The sequence below is a fragment of the Coturnix japonica genome, chromosome 14, assembly GCF_054131305.1.
Source record: "Coturnix japonica strain WE chromosome 14, WE-NBRP24, whole genome shotgun sequence".
NCBI classification, from domain to species: domain Eukaryota; kingdom Metazoa; phylum Chordata; class Aves; order Galliformes; family Phasianidae; genus Coturnix; species Coturnix japonica.
In genome coordinates this window covers 5,058,907-5,074,194 of record NC_140676.1, presented here as the reverse complement: position 1 = coordinate 5,074,194, position 15,288 = coordinate 5,058,907, and the positions used below count along the sequence as shown (strand labels likewise).

General features: G+C 43.6%; 1 protein-coding gene across 4 annotated transcripts in view; it reads left to right on the top strand.

Moving 5' to 3' along the window:
- Positions 1 to 15,288, top strand: part of MCTP2 (multiple C2 and transmembrane domain containing 2) — a 167,338-nt gene that overhangs the window by 29,586 nt on the left and 122,464 nt on the right. For 3 of the 4 annotated variants that reach the window (XM_085514929.1, XM_085514928.1, XM_085514930.1), the window contains 2 exons: positions 7,536 to 8,592; positions 9,496 to 9,595. The gene's annotated coding sequence lies outside the window, so the exon portion shown is untranslated. Of the gene's footprint in view, positions 1 to 2,529; positions 2,774 to 7,535; positions 8,593 to 9,495; positions 9,596 to 15,288 lie in introns of those variants that run through there. The other variant, XM_085514931.1, reaches the window with a different exon arrangement.

Here is a 15,288-nt window from a genome sequence, read left to right as displayed (position 1 = left end):
AGTAGGCAAAGTGGTCATGTGCTGTGTGTAGGTAAGGGCATGATGGCGAAGTTGTATGTCTCAAAAAACCAAAAGCTGAATAAACCAACAACAAAAGCCGTAAATCAACATTTCTTAAACTCAGAAAGGCACAGCTTGCACTCTCTGCAAGGGATTCTTTGCTAGCATGGCTTGTATTACCATTAAAATGATTTAACTGGAACCTCTGCTCAGCAGCATTATAGGTGACACATTCCCTAGCTGCAGTGTATCCAAACAGATTGTTGTAAGGCCTTGAATAAACATTTTCCAAGTCTCGCTCTGAAGCAATTTACATCAAACAGCATTTATTTCATGGGTGCCAACTAGTTGTTGTGTATTACTGACAGAGCAGGCAATGTTTTCTATCAGATCTGCTGGCTGTAAACAGAATGCCTTTTAATAATGTGGCAGGGACCTGACTAAATGCAATATTTATGGCTCATGCATATGAAAGTCTCATAGCTTGCTTATAAAGAGCGAATGAATCCTGCAGTTAATGCCTTAAATGAATAAAAGAACAAGGACAATTCTAAATATTTCTCTACTAGCATACCTTCCCATACGTTTTCATTCCTCTTGTAACATGAAGGATTGATGCTTTTCTCTGAATAGCCTGAAGGCAAAGCTCCTCAAAGCTGGTCCATCCATTGGATTTCAGGAGGTTTAGTGCTGGGGCCAATACAGTATAAGAAAGAAGTTGGACTAAAGAGTTCAAAACTTACCAAAAGGGGCAAATTCTTTAAGTGCAGTAAAACCCTGAGTTCATCCATTGATATCAGAGACAAATTTAATCTGTGCTGAAAGGGAGCAGGACCAGGTCTTGGTCTTGCTGCAGTGTTTGATGGTAAGATGTGTGTGCTAAGTACCTTCAAGCTGAACCTGGTCCAAACCCCAGCTCTGCAGAATGGAGATGGAAATTTCATGGAGCTAGGCTTCAGTTTGAATATTTTTGTTCCTTTTGCTTTCACACAAATTACCAGAGTTCTAAAAACAGCCTTGAACTCTCATTTCTACTGGCACGGCTGCTATCGATCTTGTCCAGAAAAGGGATGGAAAGACATGACAGAATTGGCAACAGCCCCAAGCCATGGAGTTGGGATCTCAGTCCCGATCCAAGCTTTGCTAATGAACAGGAGTTTTTTGTGTCTGGAAGAATGGTTTCTGGTCTTTCGTACATGCATGGAAAATCCACAGGGCTTTTTTCTCAGTGGTTGAGATCTATTGGATCTGGGATGACCAGCTTGATCAGAAACCTTAGGGGAGAGCAGCTGAAGCAGCTTCAGCTGGGGAGTGGAGGGGCTTCCAGCCATGGGAACCAATGAGGCAAAGGATGTTCCCAGCTCTCCCACACACAGCACAACTCAAATGTTTCCTTCAGCTTTTTTTCCAGAACAGTTACTCTTTTGATAGGATGAGAGGGAATGGCCTCAGTTTATGCCAGGGGTGGTTCATGTTGAATATTAGGAAAAAATTATCTGAAAGAAGCAGTGTTGGGTACTGGAACTGGCTGCCCAGGGAGACGATGGAGTCACCATTCCTGAAGGTGAACATGTAGAGGTGGTAATGAGGGATGTGCTTATTGGTAGTAGGTGGAGGGTTGGACTAGATGATCTTAGTGGTCTTTTCCAACCTGAACAATTCCACAAGTCTATGATTTTGGGTTGTTCAGTCAGATGGAGCCACTATAGGACATAATAAAACCGATCCCTAGGAGCTCCCCTAACTTTTGATTTCAACCAAATGTTGCACCTAGGAATGAAACCAATTTTACTATTTGTAGTTTTTTAATTTGTGGCTCTTCAGTCTCTCCAGTCAAGAAACCAGATTATTATCATGTGGTCGAGCCAACCAATATAATCATTATTATTAAAATCAACTAACAAAAATATCACACTGTACAATTAGCAAAAAGACAACAGCTTGGCAAACACTTCTCCGAACTGTTTAGTAAATATGTTCCAGCAATGAATGTCTTAGCAGAAAACAGGAGAGAAAGACCACAAATAAAATCAATATTATTATAAATATTATTTGCCACAAGTAATTTGAAAACCTCTGCCTTCATCCAAAACATTTGTTTTAAATTATCCGCTGACATATTCTGGAAATAACTATGATAGACTATTTTTAAAGTAGTAGTACACAAAGGGGTTTCTTCTTTACGTCCTTTTTCACATCAACAGTTTCTGATGTGCTAAAATAGACTCAGATAAGGATTTGTGTGAGTGTGTGTGTGTGTGTGCTGCTTTCACGTGTTTATTTTCTGTTTTGGACTTGAAAATTGCGTGCTGTGGGGAGCAGGTGGTTTCCAGCATTTAAAGAGATCTGCATGTTAAACGAGTTGAGCTTTGCATTGCAGGGAAGCATTGCTACATGTATTTTTCATGACATTCCTTTCAGGCATCTTCTTGGGTTCCTTTCCAAAATGTTATGAAAAAGCGATTTGCTTTCAGAAAGGAATTGCTCGGCTAAAAATAATAAATATGTTATAGCTAATGTGGAAACTGAAAATGTCAGAGGTGATGTGGAAAACATCGGAGCGGACTGAACTGAAAGGATGAATGATCCTTAGGAGTCAAAGGAAGCTGCCGCAGAAAATCCAACTGTTAGCAGTCGGGACAGTTTGGAAACCACAGATGAAAGATCCCAGCTTCCTGCGTAGGCTTCAGGAGAATTGAGACACCTTCTGCTGGCCTGAGTGAAGGAGCCAGTTGCTGCCTGTATGATGTGTCCTGATGCTGCCTATTTCTGGGTAAGGATCCATGTGTCAGTAGTGCCCCAAGCCCTGCAGAATTGCTAAAGGGTGACCGGGAAGTTTGTGCCAACTGAGAATACCATATTTTTGTGGCTTCCAGTGTGAGCACTTTACTTGATGTTCTTTGTATGTTTTATTATAGTCATCTCAGCTGGGATCTCCTTGGTGGAAATGCACTTTCTATGTTGCTGTATGTAACTGAAAAACCCATCCCCATAAGCATATGGTATTCCCAGGTCCTTCACTGCTGGGTGAAGTGTCATGTGTGTGTGGTGTTTTCCTGGTTTCACCACAAGTTATCACATCGGGGAAAGGCTGAATGTTGGCTCAGATGGGTGTTGTGCGCTTTTGAGACCATTCATCTTACCAGATCTCCCAGATCAATCCTCCAGTTTGGTTACTGAAATGAAAATTAAATATCCTACCCACCAGGAAAACTAATTTGGAGATACATTTTTAACCCCAGAGCAATCTTTTACCTACAAACTTAATTGTATTCCTTTAAGAAGATATAATTAAGTATCCCCATGGCAGACCATCAGTTTTTACAAAGCATTTCTAGTGCAGATAGACATCATTAGTAATACAATTCGTGGTGGTGCAGGCAGGAAAATAAATTGGTTGTCATTGGGACATCATCAATATAATGAACATCTGACATGTAGACTGTCTGTTTCAGATGAAGCAGACATAGATGAGGGGAAAAATTGTTAATAAGAGCAGCAGACAAGATGTTGCAGACTATAGCTGTCTCATGAAATGTTGTTTGCTTCCAACACATTGTGCTGAGGAAAGTCTGGTCGACCCATGAACAGCTGGGGAAAATAGAGGGAAGAGATGCTTTCAGGTATGTCCTGAGAAGCTCTGCTGAATCACACAGTTTTAGTCTCTGATTTTTTTCCTTATTGCTCAATAGTTACTTTAATTCCACGGAGGAAATTGGTAGTTTATGTCTTGTACTTTCATTTACCACTACAACAAAATGGAAAGCTTTGATTTTTGGAAATATCTTGTCTCCCAGAGAAACCAGTAGCTAATATTGTCATGCAGATGGACACAAAGCAGAGCTGGATCGAGTTCTGCAAAGCCTGGGGGGAAATTTTGACATGCAGAAATTATACCCAAGTGCCCTCTGAGGCCTTGGGGATTTCTGGTGGTGTCTGATGGATGCTGGAGAAGAATTCCAGTGTTGAAAACTGAAAACATTGCTGGTAGTGTCCTAGCTCAGTGCTTGCTGGTCTTACTCATCTTACGTGGATTTAAGTGTGCAGTTGTTGTTAAGGGTAGGTGCGAAGTTCAAGAGCAACCTGGTCCATTTCCAAGCAAGAATACGACCGCTTCTCTGACTCATGAACATTTGAGAAGTGAACTCAGTGTAGGCAGCGCAAAAACTGGCATGGAACCTGAAAGAGGCAAACAAGCTTCAACTAGATCATAATGCAGAAAAATATCCTAACTTCCCAATGCAAGCTCATCACAGTCATCTGGGTACAGGCTGTTAACATAGCAGTGTCGTGTGAGATGGATTTCTACCAAAGTTTCTGATGCTTTGTGTTTGTTTGACAGGCAGGAAATACCATCAGAAGCTCCTTCCTTGCTGTAGTTCATTGTGTTTAGCGTGAGCAGGGATCGGGAAGTGCAGAGGCAGTGTGAAAATGAAAAGCCAGGAGGAAAGGGAGCTGTGTTACTGATGCAGTTGAACGGGGCAGTTTGGACAGGCACCGGCACGTGGGAAGGGGCTGCTGTGATGGGATGTTGTGGGATGGAGGCTCGGCCACTGATTCCCGCTAGTCCAGCATGGGCATAGCATTCCCCTGTCAGTAAGGAATGCAAAAGGATGAGAAGCCTCATTGAAATGAGGAGCTGCAAAGCACTTTTTAGCTCCATGAAGAATTTTCCTTGTAAGGATCCCAGATCACTAACATTAATCTTGATGCTGTTGTTATTCTGCTAGGTACATGACATTCTGGAAACGCTCACTGTCCATTGATTGCTTTTTGTTTAATTCATTTTTCGTTTGTTTGTCTTACAGCATCCTAATTAACCACTAGGCTACCCTGCTGGCCTATGCAGCACTGCCTCATTGCTCTGGGTTGACAGCACAGCAGTGCTCCTCTCTGCTGACAGCTTGAGCTCTGTTTGGCCATGCTGTTTTGCTGCAGCATAGGCAAATGGAGAATTCTTTGAGTGCAGGTCTGAGGCTGCATATACACGTGTAAACTCTCTAAAAGCAAACAACCAGCCTTTAGAAAGCCAAATTCCAAGCAAGCAACCAGCTCAGCAGCTGTGAAAGGTGTCTGTGTGTTTCATTGTTGATAAAAGCACAACCCACAGTGACTCAAATCTCAGGATGTGGTGAGAAATGGGGAAGAAAAGAAAGAGAGTGAGAGAGAAAGGGGAGAATAATCCTTGTCAGGACAAGGTGTTCAGACACGCCAGATTTCTTTGGCGCAGACATTGCTGTCATGAACCTCACAGGCATCTCACGTTAGATTCTTTGCTTTCTTTTCACTTGGCGCCAATGGTGTGATGATGGTTTTGAAGGCAAGATGGCAAAGTGTGGGCAGGAGCCTGGTGTGTGAGGGCTGTCACCCATTTATCATTGGCCAGCATCAGCTCGCTGTGACAAAAGCATCAATGACCGTTCCTATCCCATCTCCCCTTTGCTCCAGCCCCTTCCTGAGCTGTTCTGGGTAAGCAGAAGGCAGCCTATGGCAGGACAGGGATGTGGTGTTTGGAAAGGAGAAATCTAGTTTGGAAGCTGAATGCTAAAACGATGCATTGATTTCCTATCAGAGAGGTGAAGTGTTCAAATTTGCTATGCTGCTTTGGCTTGAAAGGCACTTACCCAGATGTCAGGACTACAAGACATGCTGTTTTAAGACGAGGTTAAGCTTTTGAACTTGTTCTGAGGCCCCAGGTTTCACTCCACAACTCCAGCCATGTGCCTTTGGCACAGTTCTTGCTGAAGCCATGGGAACTGGATGCCCTCAGCCTTTCTCCTGTGATGCTGCTGTCAGATATTTAGCTTTGGGAACACTCACATGGGCATGAAGAGGGAATCACAGAATCATTAAGGTGAGAAAAGACTTCTAAGACCATCTAGTCTGCCCATCAGCCCTCCCCCACCATGTCTACTGACCACATTCACACAGTTCCTGAACACCTCCAGGAACAGTGACTCCACCACCTCCCTGGGCAGCCTGTGCCCATGCATCACCACTCCTTCTGAGGAGATGCTGTCCCACCGCAGGGATCATCTAATAGCGGAATGGGTCTTTTCCTGCTGAACGTTTGTTTCTTTCACTTACAGTGAAATAAGGGTGCAACCACAACAGGAACAAATTGAGAACAGAACCACGTCAGGGCTGAAAAGAGTAAGAACTAGGGCATGTTGTGTGAAGGCTGGATGGGGCTTGTCTCTAGCATTTACTGATGGAAATAATGCAGGACCTCCTGTCAGCTCGAATCAACCTGTTGAGCTGGCGGTTGCTGATTCAGCAGTGAGACACAGTGCCTGCTCTGCAGGGGAAGATTTACGGAGCTTAACCTGAGCTTCTGCAGCACTGATTTTCACATTGCTGATGGCTGAGAATCCAAGAGCTACTCAAACAAGGAACATAAAAGATAACTAAGGAAAACAAGCCTTTTCTCGATAGACTGACATTGCCACATCTCCTCCATCAGGCCATTCTGGAGCTTTGTGAAAGGAGGAAGATTGGAAATCTCATCTGCAGCCAGATTGAGCTGCTCTGCATCATCATCATTGGTGGAATGTTCAACAACAGTGTAGATGTGGCACTGAGGGATGTGGTTAGTGGCCATGGTGGAGATGGGTTGATGATTGGGCTAAATAATCTTAGCGGTCCTTTCCAATCTTAACGATTCTGTGATTCTATGATAATTGCAGTGGTGCCATCAAGGCACTCAGCAGTTGTTGACAACTGAAATAAGCCATGTGCTGTGGACATTACTGGCTGAGATTTCAGAGATACTGACATCCTCCAGGGACTGCAGGCAGTGGGCATAGGGAGAGGCCACCTACTTGTTTGCTCAGCTCTAGAGTGCTGAAACAAAGCTTTACAAAGCAAAATATGATACATTCATTTGAATGCCAAACATTCAAGTGTTCCTGTGTTTGCATACATACATGTGTATGTGTGTGCAGATATAACATGCGTTGTATCAGTGTGTGTGTCAATCGGTGCATTCTCTACATGGCTGTGGTTTTTTAATGCTGCTATTCCGTTATCTCCTCAAATGAATAACAGTGTCAGATCTGATCTCTAATTATATTCTGAAGGGCAATAAACCCCTGAACCTTTCTGGATGTTCTTAATTAAAATGAAATCTAAACAAAACAGCCAAAAGAAAACAACCGGAGCGGTTGCTGGAATCTTGCTACACATTTATTGGTGGTTGGGAACAGAATTGAGTGAACCAATCACTGCAAAGATTTCATGATCTGAGACCTTTCCAACTTTTCTCTGCATCCTGAAAACGAGCTTCGGTTGGGTTTGTTTTTTCACATTTATATTCATTGAATTTTTGTGATACATAGTTGGTATAAACACGTTCCAACACACTGGTTGTGAAGCGGTTCTTAGCTGCATGCAGGGCTGTCAGCCACTGCTTATGTACTTTAATGAGAAGGAATGAGTGTTCTTTATATACATCTGTCTTCTGAACTTCCAATGTTGAACTGAGTGTTTAAAGATATTTTACCTTTCCTTATTTCTTTTTCTGCTGATTTTTATAGGTGTTAAAAAAGCCTCCTTGCTGAAACTCTTTAACTCCGCAATAGAAGCAAAACAAAACTGGGCTACAAAGATGCAAGATCAGGATTGGATGGAGAGTGAGCTTGGGAACGAACTCTCCGGGAAGTACATGAGAGGGATCAGAGCTCATTGCACGTGAACTGAACAATGAAAGAATAAAACAACTTACAAGCTACATCAGTCCTGGAAAACAAAAGCATTTTACAGAAGATTTCCTCTTGTTTGAGTTGTGATATCCAACCGTGATGGATAATCACTTCTTATCCAGGTTGGTTTTCTGCTTCAGAGACAGGGAGTTTTCACTTTAAGCCTGGTTAAAGAGGGGATGCAGCTGTGTCTGAATTAACCCTTAGCTCAGCAGTAGGGTTTTCTCAGGCTGCTTTGAGAAGAAAAACATGGTTAAAACAACAAAAAAGTTTTAAGTTTTGCCTCGAGGGCTGGAAACCTATTTTTCAAGCAGCTTAACTTCTGTCATTCTCAGTGCGTCTCTTCAAATTAGCTTCGGACAGTGAAATAAATAGAAAATATTGCCCAATAGTCCTTGGTTTTATCAGAAACGACTTTTAAAAAAGCAGAGGAAAAAAGAAAAGAAAAAGAAAGCCTGAATCATAAAGGCCTGCTGCTTCTTTTTGCTGATGTGAAATCACAAGCTATTGAGGTTATGGTCGTTCAATTATTACAAACCAGGAGTTTGATGATGCTGGGTTAAATGTTCTGGACAAGACATCGTGTGAATTTCCTCACGTTTGATTTCTAAGTTTCAGCAAAGGAAAAATAACGCCAAGTAAACCTGGTAGAAAGATCTCATCATAAGATGTTAATGTTGATTCTGGAGAGCTGAGAAGAGTGAGAGATGGGAGAGGAGGGCGCGACTAAGAAATGGCACTGGTTTCTCCATAAGCATGCTTCCTTGGGAAGCAAGAGCTGTTCTGCTCGAGTAAAGGGCAAATATCTTCCTTTCTGGATGTTTGTCAGTGGTCTCCTGGTAGTCAGGCACCCATCTGCAGCACAGAAACAGCTCCTGATTTAACATGGAGGGTAAGTGGAATAATTTCTGATCCCAGCTTTTTACAAGCAGCAGCCTGATGTGACTCCCTGCCACCAGTCTGCTTCCATTTTCACCCCTGTAGTTTATTTCTTTCCCTCATTCACACACTTTCCTAAGTTGTCTTTTGTTCTCGGTATTTAAATTACATGTCGACTCTGTGTTCTCGGAGTAGATGAATTAAACCATTATCAACAGGAGGAGCTTATCTCCTCCTTTATTCCACCTGGAGTTTGCTAATACATCCATTACCTTTATATCACAGAAAACAATTAACAGAGGTGTTTGTTGATAAAATAATCAGTATATCTTGATCGGATGCTTGTATCTCACAGCCCACAGCTCACCCTGCACGCCTCAGGTCCAGAATCCTGTAGCAGCTCCAATATCCTTTAGGATGAATGTGAAAGGTATTCCCATAAGATATTTCATTTCAAAGATGATTTTTGATTGCAAAGCATCTCTCACTTTCACTGTTGATTTTCCTCTAAATATTAAACAATAACAAAAGCCTGAAAAGAGCACCAGAGTGCAGTTCACAGCTCTCTCTGGCATGTGATATAACTATGAATAACATTTCTAAGTATAGTAATAACGCAGGGGAGGATGATAATCATGGTGGCCACTGATTCCCACACAATAGAAAGCACAGTCAGGAAAGGAACTGACTGTAGCAGGATGAACCACACACTAGATTTATTCCTTATTGAGAGGAAAAATGGGTCAATATTCTGTTACAGTCCAAATATTATTAACTTTCTTTCCCTATATATTTTGGTATTTCATTGAAAGGCCCAGTGAAAATCAAAATCAATCTTTGGAAAAATGACCGTCTCAGCTGTAATTTTTCAAGTTTCCTCAATCTATATTATCTTTTTTTTTTTGCTTTTCACCAGGGTCTCTTGCATGCATGGACTTCGTTTTCTCAACAGAAAGGAAAAGAGAAATCAAAAGCAGAGGAGGTATTCAAGAACTGTAGAGACACTGAGGGACATGGTAAGTGGGCATGGTGGGGGTGGGTTGAGGTGGAACTGGGTGAGCTTAGAGGTCTTTCCAACCTTCATGATTCTGTGACTCCAAATGGAAGGAAACAAAGCAGATCCTGGTGCTTGTGGTCATTTTTCTTGCAAAGAAAAACAGCGTTTTCCTCAAAACAAAACATGCATTGTTGTTATTTCTTGCAATATGTAAATTTATTGTTTTTTGACAAGAGCCATTCTGGAAATGTGCATCCTTCCTGGAGTTGTGCTAGGTGTTGTATATATTGCATCATTACTGTGGGTGTCTCAGCCCTTTCTTTGGGACAAGAAAGGAAAACATCAAAGTGCCAGCATGAAACGGTATTTTGTGGGTAGAGCAAAGCTTGTAATAGGTAGCCCCATATATTCAACCAGATCTGCTATAAATGTCTTCTCCATTTATTGTGATTGCTGTAACACAGAGCGCTCGCCACTTTATGCCGCTTCTCTGACAGAAGAAAAACTGCAGTAAAAGGGAGAAATATCTTCCATCTGCAGCCACGGTTAAGGCAACCTGTAGGGAAGAATGGAAACGATGCAGAGAAATAAGCACCTCATTTCAGCAAGGTCCCAACTGCTGTTTGCAGCACTACATACAGCAAATGTTGGTCCCACAACAAAGGCCTGTTCTACATAGCAGAAGCACTTGCTTCACTGCAGAAACACAATCTACCTCCTTTAATCCCAACTGAGTGAGAATGCTCAGATCTGCCCATTTGTGGGTAGAAGTATGAAGAACCCCCATGTGCCACTGGTTTGGAAAGGGTTAAAGATCACCAATCTGCAATCAAGCAGCTGAGGCATAATTAGCCAGACTGATTAGGCCATAAAGGCTGTGGTAACCCAGAGTATGGGGTTGCCTGGAGGGAAGACTGCAGGGTCCTTGAGCTGGGGGCAGCTCAGCTTCTGGGGTGAGTCATTCAGGGCATTGAGCTCTGTGTTCATCATCTATAGCTGTGTTGAGGCTGCTTTGCAGTCCTTGGGTTGAGGCCCGGTCTGTATTTATTTGTGTATTTGAGATTCCCTGTACAGATTTCTTTTGTAGTTGCTCTTTAACTGGGCTTTTTGTGAGCTTCTGTGTGCTGTTGAGATACTTGGTATAAAAATCTGAAAGCTGGGGAGCGATGGCTTTGAGCACCCAGAACTGCAGAAGAGCTGGATGCATTGCTGAGGATCCTGATAGTTCATCCTCATTGCTGGCAATGCAGGGCCTGCTTTTCCTCTGGCACCGTGCAGGCAATGGATGAGGGATGGGCACCACACAAAAGTTCTCTTCTTTTTTAACACTAAACAGGGAAGTGTTTGAAGGCACTTATAGGGTAAAAAAAGAAGGAAGGAAATAATAGGTTTTTGGAGTCTGTTGCTGAAAAACAAATCGGTGCGTCTCTCCTCTGAGACAAAGAAAATGCAGTGCACAAATACAACTTGGTTTCTGGCTTCTAAAAAAGAGGTGAGGGAATAATAAAAGAAAAATAAATAAAGCAAAACACAAATGTTTTAAAGCAAAACACAAATGTTTATAAAGCTCCAGGCTCGTGGCACGTTTTGCTGTTTCCTCGTCTCTAAAAGCCCTGTGCACCTTCAAACATTCTTGGCTGAGTTGGATATATAAAGTAAGTGCCCAATTTGGGCTCGCAGAGCCCAGCCATACCATAAACAAGCAGTGCTGCCTGGAATCATTGGCCAGACAGCTGGCATCCCCTGCAGATTTGCTAACACCAACTTTGTGCTTGGAGGGGAGGCTGAGACCTGCTGCATGAACCATCCCCTGTGTGCAGGGCTGGAGGCAGGCTGCAAACCGAGCGGGGAGAATAATTCCCCTACAAATTGCTGTGAGTGTTAAAGCTCCGGGGAGTGGATTTAATAGCTGCCTTCCACTCTGCATTGGTTCAGCAGGCTGTGGTTTATGGGCACAGCTGGACGATGGTGAGAGAAGGCAGGAAGAAGGGGAGGCCCTGCCGAGCTGAGATTTGTGGAGAAAAATGAGCTTGCACTTGCTTAGGCTTTGCTTTGTGTCAGTTCATCCCTGTAAGGGTTGGATGCAAAGGGATAACAGTGGGCTGGGAGTGAGGAATGTGGGAACCAGCAAAGTGAGGTTCCAGCAGCATGCTGTGGGATTTGGGTGGCCACGTGGAAGCAGCAGCAAGTTCAGCCTTCTGGGCAGAGAAAAAGAAGTTATGACTTGAAGCTCCTATTTGCCTCAGGTTTCACATGGTAAAAAGGAGTGTGTGTGTGGGGGGAAGGTTGGGGGCGTGTTTAAATGCCAACTCAGCAAAATGAATGGTTCACACAGAAAACCCAGCACTGGGAGTGAAATTTGACTCACTGAGAGCCTCTTGTGTATTGAGTGCATGTGCAGTAGTGACTGAGGAATATGCAGGCTGCCCTTATCATGACAAAACATGATAGTGTTTAATGCCTATTTAGAGATCAAAATGCCCAAAAGGAGAAAAAGTTGCCCCCTGAAGATGTGGCAAAGTGGAAGCTGGAGAATGAAATGGCTTAGGTTAGGAGGGAGACAGCAGTGATGCAGATCTGGGGAGGAAGGATCTTGGCATCCTTTGGCTGCTTCTGTTGCAGGTGTGGATATACTTATCTGACCTAGCAGGCTTTGCTGAGCTTCATTGTAGGAAATACAAAGCCCTTCTTGAGGTTCACAGGGTTTGTTTCTGTTTTTTTCTCTCACCAGTGGCAGGATTGCTTTCCAAATTTCAAAGCAGGTGAGCAAGGGCTGCCAGGGTTTGCTTTTCCCCAAGGGGACTCTGTGCCTCCAACCCAGCGCGTGTGTTCTGGGAAGAGGTCAATGTGTTTTTGCTGTGCCTGGGGACAGGCTCCTGGTAGTGGCTCTACTCCCTCACTTCTGACAAATTCACCTTCTCAAAGGGGTAGAACTTTGTTCTTCGCCTTCTGAGCTACATAACCTCTCCAGCTCTAAATCTTTTTATTCCTTGGCTGCTGTTCACCATTAAAACTGGTCAGAAGCTGGAAAACTCTTGGTCAAAGGGAAGTTTTTGGGACATGCTGAAGTTCAGGGAAGCTCAGGCCAGAGGGGGAGAAGTAGATTCTGCCTGTTAGCAATTCAGTCTGCTTCCACATGACAGCAGCCAGCCACTGAGGGACCTCTTGCATCCCTGCTCATCTAAGCGGAGGATGCTGGGGCAGAGATGAAGGATGAGGGAGGTTTTCCTATTGCATAGTGATCTGTCATGAATGTAAAAGTGGTGGTTGCAGTGTGCCAATGCAGCATGAAGTTGTTTAGTTCTCAGCCTACAAAACAAAAACTGCAGAGAAAAAGGAAAACGCAGCCCAAACCACATACAGCTGCAGTGAACAGAAACCAAAGAGTTCTTCAGATGGCAAAATTAGTTGCATTTACCTAAAACCAAGGTCTCCCATGGCTGGGTATGCAGGGATGTGGGTGGCAATGGGTTGTGTTGGTGTTACTGTCTGAGAAAAGGATATATACAGCACTGAGGGATGTGGGCATGGTGGGATGGGTTGATGGCTGGACTGGGTGATCTTGGGGTCTTTTCCAACATTGAGTCTATGAGCGGTGCTGGGACTCGCTGTCTCGCTGACACCTGCATTTTGGGGCATTGCCGTGGGTCTCGTATGTGAGCTCTTCCCTTCCAAAAGGGCTCGGCACTTTCTTTCTGTCCGGTGCGTTGCCTGCTCTCCGGCCCCGCCCCGGGAGGCGATGCTGGGAACGCAGTGCCCTCTAAAGGGGAGCTTCGGAGTGAAGCGGGGCTGTGGGAAGCTCGTACTGCAGGAGACAATTTCAAGCCATCTGCCTGCAAGCGTTTATTAAAACTGCGAAGAGTCGGAGACCTTGTGAGGATGCGCGGTCAGGGATGCGGGCATCCCCTGCAGCATCCAAAGCGGCGCTTGGTCCTGTGCAAGAGCTGGGCAGAGCTCTCTTAACGCTGCTGATCTGAGATGCCCTCATTTCACGAGCTCCGATGGGGCGGTTTTATCTCTTTTTGCTGTCGAACACCCTTCCGAGCTAAATGGAGCAAATCAAAGTGAATATTCCTGACACGTTAATGAGCAAACACATTAGGAGCTCGGAAAATGAAATGCCTCCGCATCACATAAATTCATTTCACAGTGTTTATATATTTATGGAAATGTCTTTGAATTATGCTCCCAGCTCCAGCAAGGATGATTTCTTCCATTACGAAGCAGGTTATATGGTGATAACTTCTAGACCCCAATGAGCTACTGGAGCATGTAATTATCTTGTTCCACTTATTAATGATGAAAGGTCCGTGCAAGTCCCAGAGAAGCTGTATGTACTGGGCTGAGTAGTTTAAAGAGGCTGTGTAAATTTAATTTGGTCTCCAATTTAGTTGCTGACTCAAAATCATCTTCAAATAAGGAACGCAAATATTTTTGGGGCATTTAAAACTTTTCAAAATCCCAAATACATGTGGAGTACTGAAAAACTACACTGTCACAAATGAGGATTCAGGGTTTTAATTTAGGAGTGATCCCACTGGTGGTGGAAGATGCATCAGAATGAGTTTCATTTTGGTAACATGGGGAGGTGGCCAATGCATCCCTTCTGGGCAGGAGGTCTGCAAACCTCTGCCCCCCAGCTTTCCTAAAATGGCATCATTGCTTTTATGTCTGCTCACTATAATCCTGCTTCTCCAGGCTGCCATCGTAATACTAATTGGTTCTGTATGTAAATAAACTATTGTTGACAGGACACTTTCGGTGATTCACATATGACTCATGGAGAGAGAGGCATTAAAAATGACTTATCCATAAACAGAGATTCCATATGTTCTAATCTGGCACGGATTTCTCGCCTTCTCTTTATAGCAAGGAATGTGTGTATGCCTGTGTAGCAGGGTTATAATGTGACAATTGGTCTCGAAGTGAAACCAGGATTTATGGTACTTACTGGAGACCACAGAGGTAAAGTGAACAGCAGGCTGCATTTAATCATCTGAGTTCTCAAATATTTCTTTTTCTTGGGTAAACGTGAGGCCTCATCCTGGGGCCTTCATCAATGTGATGCTGTTCCAACCTCAGTAGAGAAGCTGTGCTTGTATGAATTGGGTTACTGGACTCCCAGGTGCTTAAGAGGTGAATGTACATCCTTCAGTGTTTGAAAGCTTATTGGGGATATGGAGATTATGTTGAAGCTGCATTTCTGTTCTTTTTATTTTTCCCCGCGACTTGACTGCATTATATATCCTCTTAGCAACGCTATTCATTCTCCCTGTCTCTTCCTTTGGCCTCTTGCATCTCTCCAGGTACTCTTGGCTTTGTCACAGGGTCACTCATGTTACTCTCACTTTAAATCAAGATTAAATTTCTCACAACTGCTGGGGCTTTGAGTAAAACAGCTGAGAATTGTGGGTTTTCCATAACATGCCTGGAAAATGGCAGCAGGGATTACCTGAGCACACAGAAGGCAGTTTAAAAAGTCACAAACCAGTGGCAGGTGGTGTTTGTGCCGTCATAATTTGCACAAGACAATGCTGCACGTGTGAGCCATAAAATGGGATGAAAGGAAGCGCTGCTGGCAGTGGGTTGAGTTGACTAAACTAGAACAAAAATATGAATTTTGTCAATGTGGGGGCAAGGCTGGCACCTGCTGATAAAAAGGGCTGTCTGCTTATGCATGGCAAACACATCAGCTGTTTTGCCAGCGGAGAT